This window comes from Theropithecus gelada, chromosome X (assembly GCF_003255815.1).
Source record: "Theropithecus gelada isolate Dixy chromosome X, Tgel_1.0, whole genome shotgun sequence".
NCBI lineage: Eukaryota > Metazoa > Chordata > Mammalia > Primates > Cercopithecidae > Theropithecus > Theropithecus gelada.
The window spans coordinates 76,407,834-76,419,922 of NC_037689.1; the positions used below are offsets into that span (position 1 = coordinate 76,407,834).

At 39.0% G+C, this 12,089-nt stretch overlaps 1 protein-coding gene and 1 pseudogene across 3 annotated transcripts in view; both read right to left on the reverse strand.

Moving 5' to 3' along the window:
- The window catches only part of LOC112615178, a 40,964-nt pseudogene extending 30,633 nt beyond the window's left edge, over positions 1 to 10,331 (reverse strand).
- ATP7A (ATPase copper transporting alpha) overlaps positions 1 to 12,089 on the reverse strand; it is a 144,590-nt gene that overhangs the window by 117,984 nt on the left and 14,517 nt on the right. The window lies entirely within an intron of this gene.

The following is a 12,089-nucleotide window of genomic DNA, read 5'->3' on the forward strand; positions in this document are numbered from 1 at the left end:
CTCATACTTATCCTATGAGGAAGATACTATATTAGCTTCTTTCACAATTAAGGGAACTAAGGCTTGGAGGGCAAGGTTGCCTATTCAAAGTTATATTAATACTTGGATCAGTTAAATCAAGAAGCGAAAACTAGCAGAAGCCACCAGACAATCTGACCCAAGAACTCTCACTCTGCGCCACTGCTCTACACTATCTCCAAGTCTGTAAAATAAAACTGCCTTCACTCAGCTTTTGTTGTGAGAAATTTAGAAGGTTTAGAAAACTAAAAATTATTTAACAAACATTCCTTGGGTACTGTTAAAATGTAATTTCACTAGACTGGTTTCCCACAGTACGTTGAACAAAGATAAGTTACATGTTATCAGTTACTCTGCAGTGGAGTGGCTCTACATCTTAAGTCAAACGGCCTGGTGTCAAATCCTGGCTCTGGCTTTGTGCTAAAGAATCTTATGCATCTTAGTTCATATGAACAAAATTGCTAATTTGGGGTGATAAAATCATACAACCCTAGAAGCTTCTTTACTCAAAATGTGTTGTTTATGTCCTATCTTGAAGCCTCCAAAATATAGGTAAGCTTCACTGTTACTGTGAAGACCCAGTAATGCTTAGAATATTTTATATCTCGGCCGGGCGCGGTGGCTCAAGCCTGTAATCCCAGCACTTTGGGAGGCCGAGGCGGGCGGATCACGAGGTCAGGAGATCGAGACCATCCTGGCTAACATGGTGAAACCCCGTCTCTACTAAAAATACAAAAAAAAAAACTAGCCGGGCGTGGTGGCGGGCGCCTGTAGTCCCAGCTACTCGGAGGCTGAGGCAGGAGAATGGCCTGAACCTGGGAGGCGGAGCTTGCAGTGAGCCGAGATCGCGCCACTGCACTCCAGCCTGGGTGACACAGCGCGAGACTCCGTCTCAAAAAAAAAAAAAAAAAAAAAGAATATTTTATATCTCTATAAAAGTTGGCTATTTTTTATAAAAAGAATTACCTTGCACAAATCACTTCATCGATAAAATGGTTAAGTATTTAACAGCAGTGGTTCTGGAATCAGGCTACCGCTGTTCAAATCCTGGCTCTGTCACTTGCTAAATTTAAGGCCCTGGGCCTGTCACTTGTCTCCTGAAGCTTTAGTTTTCCATGACTGAAAAAGAAAAGAATTATAATAGCATTGCTATGAGCATAAAATGAAACATTCTATATAAATTGCTTAGTATAGTCCCTCACACACAGTAAGACACCAGTGCACATGAACTATTCCTGCTTTTTATTAGTAATATTAAAATGTGTGGGGGTAGCATTATAAATCAAATCATAGAAAGGGCATTTTGCAAATCTGCAGAGACAGCAATACTCTAAGTAATTAATTCTTAAAGAACTCAGCCAAGCCTGGTGGCTCACTCCTGTAATCCTGCATTTGGGAGGCCAACGCAGGTGGATTGCTCAAGCGCAGTAGTTCAAGACCAGCCTGGGCAACATGGTAAAATGCCATCTCTACAAAAGACACACACACAAAAAAAAACCAGGTGTGGTGGTGCACACCTGTAGTCCCAGTTACTCTGGGGGCTGATGCGAGATCACACCACTGCACTCCAGTCTGTGCAACAGAGTAAGGCTATTTAAAAAAAAAAAAAAAAAAAAAAAAAAGAACTATAACTTATCTCACTTGGTGCTCATAAACATTGACCACCCCAACTAAAGCTACCCTCTGCCAGTCCCTCTGTATCACGGATCCTTGTTTTATATGTTATCAGATAGGTTGAGCATTCCTATTTTGAAAATCTGATGTAAATGACGAGTTGATGGGTGCTGACGAGTTGATGGGTGCAGCATGCCAAAATGGCACAAGTATACATATGTAACAAACCTGCACGTTATGCACATGTACCCTAGAACTTAAAGTATAATAATAAAAAAATAAAATAAAATAAAATTTTAAAAAAAGATCACTTAAAATAAATAAAATAAATAAAATAAAATAAAATAAAAAGAAAATCCGAAACCTTAAATGCTCCAAAATCTGAAACTTTTAGAGTGCCAACATGATACCACGAGTTGAGAAATTCCACCCCTGACCTCATGTGATGGGTTGCAATCAAAATGCAGGCACACAACAGTTTATTCAGCATCCCTAAGGGGGGAAAAAAAAAGGCCCTCCCAGCTCCCTTCAGCTGCAACGTACCTGCGTGCATTCATAACAGAACAAGAAATCATATCTGTCCAAAATATCAAAGAGAGACTTCTAAGAAAAAACCATTGCTAATGAGGCAGAAGACTCTTGAGGAAACTTTAGGGTTTTTTTGGAGACAGGTTCTTGCTCTGTTGCCCAGGCTGGAGTACAGTGGTGTTATCATAGCTCACTGCAGCCTCAAATTTCTGGGCTCTATCAATCCTCCCACCTCAGCATCCCAAGTAGCTGGGACTACAGGTGTGTGCCACCACGCCCAGCTAATTTTTTGTTAAATGTTTAGTAGAGACGAGGTCTTGCTATGTTGTCCAGGCTGGTCTCGACCTCCTGAGCTCAAGCAATCCTCCTGCCTTGACCCCCCAAAGTGCTGGGACTACAGATATGAGCCATCACGCCTGGCCTAGAAGAGACATTTTTAAAAGCCATGCAGCAGAATGCCTCCTCATCCCTAGAGGACCCATTTTCTGGTCCTTCACCTATTTCTAATGTTTCTATTCACCTAAAAACATAAAATATAGTATACAGTAATCTTTTAATCAAAACACAGTATCATAAGTAGAGACTGAAAACTTGTTGTTGTTTGTTGCTGTGGTTTAACAGCTAAAAAAGGAATTCTGGTGATGCTATTGTGCTGCTTAACTACCCTGAATACCTTGTTTTTCACTGTATTAATGGTATGTCATGTTTTTTAATTGATTAAAATTTACAGGTATGTGAATAAGTGCAAGAAAATGATTGCTTACCAGTAGCATATAAATTCAGAGTCAGGAACAATGGTTAGGCTGATCACAGATTGTCCACATGGGTGGCTGAGATAGTGACACCTTTGCTTTCTAATGGTATATTGTACACACTTTGTTTCATGCACAAAATTATTTAAAATAATAAAATTAACTTCAGGCTATGTGTACAAGTTATAGATGAAACATAAATGAATTTCATGTTTAAACCTGAGTCCTATCCCCAAGATATCTCATTACATATATGCAAATATTCCAAAATCCAAAAATTCTGAAATCCGAAACACTTCCGGTCCTAAGCATTTCTGATAAGGGATACTCAATTGGTACTGCCTATTGCTACTTGGTCTCTATTTTCTTTGTTTACTTATTTACTGTCAGCCTCCCACTTCCAGAACATAAGCTCCATGAGAACAGGGAGGCAAAATGGTTAAAAACATAGACTCAAGTTCTAGTCCAGCCTGGGTAACACAGCGAGACCCCTGTTTCTACAATTTTTTTTTTTAAACAGACTCAAGAACCAGACTGTCTGGATTTGATTCCTATCTCTGCTGCTTGCTAGCTGTGTGACCTTGGCAAGTTATTTAATCTCTGTGCCTCAGTTTCCTTATCTGTAAAATAGAGATCATAACAGCATCTGTTTCAGAGGGTTGTTTCAAGAATTCAACAACTTAACACATGTAAAGCACACAGTAAGCATTCAGTAAATGTTAGCTATTATTACAGACCTGGTTCACTGCTGTTATTCCAGCAGCTTGAGCAGTACTTGCACAGAGTAGGCACCTAATAAACATTTATTGAATAAATGAACAGTAAGAGTTCAATGCTCCAGTTGGAGACAGTCTTAAGAATGTTCCTAAAAGTCAGAGTTAAGAATGAGAGAGAGGGACTGAGGAAAGGTGTCTTCTGTGGGGTCAAAGCCCCGGTTCAGACCCCATGTACTACCTAAGTAGAAAAGGTTGCTGGTCACCATGGGGCATGATCTAAAGTCCAGAGCTGCCTCTGACAACTAAGGAAGTCACCCTGGGTACTTCCTCCTTCCTCAGCTAATATTTACCAGAGCTTACCATCAACAGTGCTTTGTTAACTCATTTAACCTTTACAACAACCTTGAGGTAAACATAATTTTCCCCATCCTAAAGATGGGAACACTGAGGAACAAATAGGTTAAGTAACTTGCCCAAGGTTATATAGCTGGTAAGTAGTTAAGTCTGAGTTCAAATTCAGGAAGCCTAACTCTAGAGCCCATGCCTTTAACCACTATGCATTTCAGTATCGAGTGAATGGCAGCTAGCTAGCTTTTTCATTGTGGAACCCTATCATGTTACCATCTGGAATTCTTTTCTCTGGGATCATTCATTTTCCAAGAAAAGAATTCTCCAGTCTCCCATCTGCAAAGCAAGCTCTATTTGCTGTTATATTTGGGAGCAAGGTGTGGGGAAGGGGCTGACCACACAGTATGCAGACTTCCACTGAATTCCCCTGTTCTCAACCCAATGCTTTAGTATCCTCCACTCTGCCCCACTGTCCAGGAGCTCAGAGTCTTTCAGATTCACTTAGTACTGAGACTATACTCCTGGTCTCCTGAGAAAAACTAAGAGGTCCAATCACTTCCTGTGCAGTTTTTAAAACACTTCCCTTATTTTCAGCCCTGGGTCTCTTCTTCACCTTTCAGTAAAAACAACTTACCTTCAAATTCTGAGCCTATCATGGGTAATGTGAGATTAAAGAGCTCACTTCTCATTAATATCGTCTGCAGGAAGGTTCTCCCTCTTCATGTGCTTCCTATCTTCCAAAAATATATTAAATTCATCTCTCTGCTGATTTAGCTCTCCTGTTTTCTTTTCCTTGCAGGTGTAACCTTTTTAAAATCTTTTCACTGTCACATTAATGGAGTTTTGTGAAGGACAAGAGCTAAACACATGGCCAGGTGGCTATGTTTAACCTCATATACTAATTTTATAATGGTATTCTTTCAGACACAGATTTTTAAAATAGAAGATGATTCTGGTAGTGGATAGAAAATGAGGTGGAGGAGAGGAGAATAAAAGAAATTAAGATTTAGCTGAGCACAGTGGCTCATGCCTGTAATCACAGAAATTTGGGAGGCCAAGGCAGGAGGATTGCTTCTAGTCCAGGAGTTCAAGACCAGCCTGGGCAACATAATGAGACCCTGTCTCCAAAAAAAAAAAAAAAAAAAGAAACAAATTAAAATTTATTTAGTTCCTATCAATACTCCAGACATTTTAAACACTTTAATCCTAGTAATCACATAAAACTTTTCTCCTTCTAGAGAAGATTCAAGTTCGAAGAGATAATGAGAGCCCCTTTGCCTAATACAAATAAGTTAATGAATGATAGAATCTGACTCTAACTCAGGCGTCAGAGATTCCAAAAAGTATGCTCTTTTCCCCTACCTTATGTTGTCTGAAAAGAATACAGCCTAAATTAATGAAAAGTAATGGTCATTAGAGTTGAAGTAATGAAGGGGATGGGTTCAAGCAATTCTTTGGGTATACGGCAGCAGCAGTATGGCACCATCCTCAAGCAAAAAGAGAACAATGACAGGTCAGCTTTGTAAAGGTATATGCAAAGACTAATATTCCTACACAAGGCATTTTGATGGCCGAATGTCAGCCTGAATGTCCATCCTCACTCATCTTGAGAAGACAAACAGTACCCTCTTCTCCCCTTAATCTAAAAGAAACACATTAATCTTTCCAACTTTCCCACTTCCTTACCATTTCCTATATGTTTTTCTCTTCTACTTCTTCTGAGCAGCTATTCCTTTAATCCTGGCCTCCAAAGTTCTACAGAAACCCTTGTAAGTGGTCCCCTGCCTAGCAAACACACTCCAGTAATATTTTCTCCCTGGGTTACAATTGCAACTAGTTGTCCTGACCTGACCAAAACGACGACTAGGGAGTAGGGGTACCTTAACACTGCATCATCAAGAAAAGAATTACCCATTGAGGGCCTAGCACATTTATCTTCACACATACAATAAGCCCTCAATATGTACTTACTGAATGAGTACCTTCAATTTAAAAATGGGTTTCTTGAACAGTTGTTTCTCAATATTGAAGATGAAACATGTTTTCTCATAGGAAGAACTTTATACATGATGGCTAGGTTCAAAGGCCCACTTTTAGGAGTTGAGACAATAGTGCAGCTGGGCTATACATTAATAGTGCTATAATACTGTTTCATGTGGGGAAACATATAGTAAATTCCAATTAGGAAGTCAAGATGCCAAGGAACATATATCTCTTACTGACATTCTCAGCTCTGGAAAGGACCTCTATGCCCCTTTCCTGAGGCAGTGGTAGAAGGAAGAACACTACTCTCAACTCAAGGACAGTGAGCAATAACAGGTCGAGCACATGTCAGGCCATATATATATGAGTGAGTGTGTGTGTGTGTGTGTGTGTGTGTGTTACAATTAAATCAGGTACAGATATTCTGCCTAGAAAAGCAATAAAGCACTAAAAATACTTAATGTGTTCTAGAAAGTCTTTTTTTTTCCAAAATCATTAATATCAAAATAGTTTTGAGTTAACAAACTATGATATACTGCTGAGAGTAGTATAAACTAACACCAATCCTGACAGAGTTTCCAAAAGACAAGTTGGCAACATTTATCAAAAGTCTTAAAATAGGCAGCCTGGGCAATACAGTAAGACCCTGTCTCTACAAAGAAATTTTAAAATTAGCCGGGTGTGGTGGTGCACACCTGTAGTCCCAGCTACTCATGAGGCTGAGGTGGGAGGATCACTTGAGGCTGCAGTGAACCGCGTTTGCACCTCTGCACTCCAGTCTGGTTGACAGAGTGAGACCCTGTCTCAAAGAAAAGTCTTAAAATATGCATACCCTTTAACCAAGAAATTCCAGTTCTAAGAATATATTCAAAGGGGAGGAAAGGTACAGACAACTGTACTAAGATGTATGGCTAAGGATGCTTATCACAAGGTTGTTTATGTGATTGAAAAACTGGAACCAACCTAAACATCAATATGGAATTGGTCCAATACATTATCATATCTCCATTAAAAACACAGAGTTCTTGGCTTAATGACATCATGTCTGTGATGAGTAAAGTGAAAAAAGGCTACAAACAATTGACGATAGTCCTATTTTTATTAAAATGTTGTATAAATGTATATATACACATGAGAATGTGTATGTAAAAGAAAAATACTTTTGTTAGAAATCATACCAGATCAGTTAATAGGGTTGCTTTTCAAAAAAGAAAAAAAAATGATTGCCATTCTAACTGGTGTGAGATGGTATCTCATTGTTGTTTTGATTTGCATTTCTCTGATGGCCAGTGATGACGAGCATTTTTTCATGTGTCTGTTGGCTGTATGAATGTCTTCTTTTGAGAAATGTCTGTTCATATCCTTTGCCCAAGTCAGGAAACAACAGGTGCTGGAGAGGATGTGGAGAAATAGGAACACCTTTACACTGCTGGTGTAAACTAGATGGATTGTAAACTAGTTCAACCATTGTGGAAAACAGTATGGCGATTCCTCAAGGACCGAGAACTAGAAATACCATATGACCCAGCCATCCCATTACTGGGGATATACCCAAAGGATTATAAATCATGCTGCTAGAAAGACACATGCACACGTATGTTTATTGCAGCAATATTCACAATAGCAAAGACTTGGAATCAACCCAAATGTCTATCAGTGACAGACTGGATTAAGAAAATGTGGCACATATACACCATGGAATACTATGCAGCCATAAAAAAGGATGAGTTTGTGTCCTTTGTAGGGACATGGATGCAGCTGGAGACCATCATTCTCAGCAAACTATCGCAAGAACAGAAAACCAAACACCGCATGTTCTCACTCATAGGTGGGAATTGAACAATGAGATCACTTGGACTTGGGAAGGGGAACATCACACACCGGGGCCTATTATGGGGAGGGGGTGGGGGGAGGGATGGCATTGGGAGTTATACCTGAGGTAAATGATGAGTTGATGGGTGCTGACAAGTTGATGGGTGCAGCACAGCAACATGGCACAAGTATACATATGTAATAAACCTGCACGTTGTGCACATGTACCCTAGAACTTAAAGAATAATAATAAAAAAAAAAGAAATCCCCCCCAAAAAAGAAGAAAGAAATTATACCAGAATCTTAACAGTGGCTAATCCCTGGATGGTGGAATTAAGAGTGATTTCTACTTTCTTCATTTAGTCAGCACATATTTATTGAAGTCCCATTATGTTTCAGGTACTAAGCTACGTGCTGGTGATACAGCAGTGAAGAGGAGCACTGTCTCTTCTTTCATGGGGCTCACATTCTCGTGAGGGAGATGGACGATAAGCAAACAAAGGAATGTATAAAATCAAGTAGTGAACCAGGCACAGTGGTTCATGCCTGTAATCCCAGAACTTTGGGAGGCTGAGGCGAGAGGATCACTTGAAGTCAGGAGTTCAAGACCAGCCTGGTCAACATGGTGACACCCTATCTCTACTGAAAACACAAAAATTAGCCGGGTATGGTGGTGTGCACCTGTAATCCCAGCTACTCGGTGGGCTGAGGCAGGAAAATCACTTGAACCGGGGAGGTGGAGGTTGTAGTGAGCTGAGATTGTACCACTGCATTCTAGCCTGGGTGACAGAACAAGACTCTATCTCAAAAAAAAAAAAAAAAAATGCAAAAGTCAAGTAGTGATAAATGCTGTAAGAAAAAATAAATCTCAGAAAGGAGAGATATCTAAATATTGACTGGGGCTGGGCGCGGTGGCTCACGCCTAAAATCCCAGCATTTTGGGAGGCCGAGGCGGGTGGATGACTTGAGGTCAGGAAATTGAGACCAGCCTGGCCAACATGGTGAAACCCCGTCTCTACTAAAAACACAAAAATTAACCAGGTGTGGTGGTGGACACCTGTAGCCCCAGCTACTCAAGAGGCTGAGGCAGGAGAATCATTTGAACCTGGGAGGCAGAGGTTGCAGTGGGCTGAGATTGCCCCCACTGCCTGGGCAACAGAATGAGACTCTGTCTCAAATAAATAAATAAATAAATAAATATTGACTGGATTTTGTTTTTACATTGACCATTTATCAATGTTCTAATCAGAAATAAAAGTATTTTTATTTTGAAAAGTTAACATATTTCAAGGATACCTTTGTAGGATGCATGCATCAGATCCCCCTTTAAGATCTCTGAATGACAAAAATGTAAAGGGTATACTTCAGTTATTTTGAAATTCACTTCTGCAAAATACCTCATTCTTTAATGATACTCAATAAAAGATACTATAGATTTGTATAGATTACAAAAGACTATGAGCCACACTGGAAGCTCAGTTTCATGAGATTCCCAGAGGGTCACCTAAAACTGCTCTACTTAATATAGAGGAGTCTAATAAACCCCAAAAGAATTGTTTAGTTTCAATTCTGAAACTGTGGATTTGTCACTCTAGAGAAATTTGTTGAGATCACTTTATGGAGATAAAAAACAAAAGCCTTATTACTTTCTGCAAATGCATATAGTGAGCCATGTCTTTTCTTAGTTCTCTGAGACCGTAAAGTTTTGAGACAAAAGAGTCTGGAGATAAAGGCAAAGAGGGAACCACAGAAACACTTTATAAGCAGAATATTGCAGAAGTCCAAAGAAATAAATTTCTAAGTGCAGCCTCCATTGATTAATAATAAAAATGTATATGTGAGTTTGAAAGCCTGGACATTACAGACCCTCCTCCCCCCATCAGGAGGATAAGGGCATGGGTACTGATGATGGCTTTTTGTTGAGCTATTTTTACTCTGTACTAGCCTCCCTTTCTGAATGAACAAACTGCATTCGGAAAACTGTGGAGTAGAGTTAGTGGCATACCTAATGACTTCAAAGGACAAGTGACTCCCACAGAGATGAAGTCTATAACCCTGGCTTCATTAGCACCATTTAATCAGCAAAACCAAAAAGGTACCAGGTAGGTTTATACTACCAACCCTATTCACGCTAGCATTTGACTCATGTTGGTGAAGACTGTAATACTCAGCATATGTGGTGTATGTTGGTAAACCATCTTGGTGATTATGCAAAGTTATCTTTCCTCTTAGAATAGAATATAATCAATCTTGCCAATACTTTTTTTAAAGCAGTTAACATATTGGGAGAAAATTTATTTTGTCATAATTTTTATAGCTGAAATATTTATATGGTATGATAACAAAGTAGTATACTGATGTATTTTTCAGAATACTTAGACTTTTCATAACATTCTTGTTTTTCATATATTTTCTCTTTTCATACCAAGGTCCAAAGAAAAATTTTCAGCACGAAGGAAGCAAACATTCCAGAAATATAGTCTAGATCTACATCCCCACCCATATCCAACCCTTCAATTTCTTTCAAGTCCTGTTTTAAAGACTTAGGCTGGCTGGGCATGTTGGCTCATGCCTGTAATTCCAGCACTTTGGGAGGCCGAGGCGGGTGGATTGGATCACCTGAGGTCAGGAGTTCGAGATCAGCCTGGCCAACATGGTGAAACCCCGTCTCCACCCAAAATACAAAAATCAGCTGGGCATGGTGGCACGTGCCTGTAGTCCCAGCTACTCGGGAGGCTGAGGCAGGAGAATCACTTGAACCCGGGAGGCGGAAGTTGCAGTGAGCTGAGATCATGCCACTGCACTCCAGTCTAGGTGACAGAGCAAGACTCTGTCTCAAAAAATAAAGACTTAGGCCAATAAGGGTGAAAATCTGGTTACATTCTCTCCTATTCAAAGCTGAATCACTGTCAGGACAGATACGGATGAAAAATTATGTACTGGAAATGTGTGGGAGACCAGCTTCTGGAAAGAAGTTTTTAAGAAAGGAAACAGTACTTTAAAATTGTCAAAGACAACTGGTTGGCCAGGTATTTTATACAGATAAAGGGGAATGAATTCACAGAAGGCCCATATCATTTCACACCCTTGAGAGTTTTCAACTGGCAGGTTTCAAGTGATTTGTAATTATAAGCAAGCAGAATCCCAAATATTGATGGCTATGAAAAATATACTGAATTGCTAGGAATAAAATAAATTGTGTGCTAATTCAAATGCACACTTGTTGAACAGAAATCAAGACAAATAACTACCAACAATAATATTTACTATTTATGTAATTTAAATATTTACTATTTCTATAAATTCATAATTTGCAGGAAGTTTCCCTTTCCAGAATCCATTCTTCAGTTCTGTGGATTGTGCTTTCTTAGTTAGAAATCACTAAAATGAACTTTGTCATCTCAAAAAACTGAGATTATAAAAATAGGTTGAAATCTTTAGAAACCTGGTTCTGGTAGAATAAAAAACGTGCTGTACTTAAAAGGGGGTTATTTCCCCCCCATTTTAGATAGGCAATTTTCACAAAGTAGATGCTTCCCTTCAGTTAGTTGGCTTTAAAGGGGATTCAAATTTTTAATTCTGAAAAAATTGTAGGGAGTCAAGCTATAATCAAATTCTAAATTTTCGTTTAGTATATTCTGTTGTAGCTATGAAATAAATTATTAAAATGCCTCTTGACTATCCCCCTTTTTTCTTTTGATGAAGGCTGCACACACATACACACAAAACATAAACTTAAATGATGAAGGCTATGTACACATACACACAAAAACATAAACCTAAATAAGCCATAGGCTGAACTTATTAATTAACATCCTATGTCTAAAAACTATTTCTGTCTAATGTTTTATCATTGACAACACCTTCTTTTGAAAGCGGTATGAGTATGAATGTAGGAAATTAAATGTGGACATATCAGCACATGAAAAAAAGGAAAATAGGCTCTGTCTCAAAAAAAAAAAAAAAGAAAAAAGAAAAAGGTAAACACATTAAACTAGGAATTACCATACTTTGGCATCACTGAAACAAATTATATCTGGCCAGATACTTTCCAATGAGTTTCCTCAACATGCACACACAACAGTAAATCTGATGGACGCGGCTAGATTAATCTGAAGAGCTTAATATCATAATTATGAGTCAGGTTCCTAAAGAGTGTAAAGAGCATGGGCAGTATAAAAAGACAAATGGAGAGCCAAAATTGCCAATTTAGACTAATAGAGGGAAAAAATTGTGCATGGGGAGAAGGAAAGCTGGTTTGCCTTGTCAGAATCTAGGGTGCAGATGAAAATATAGCAGAAAATAACAACATATCTTT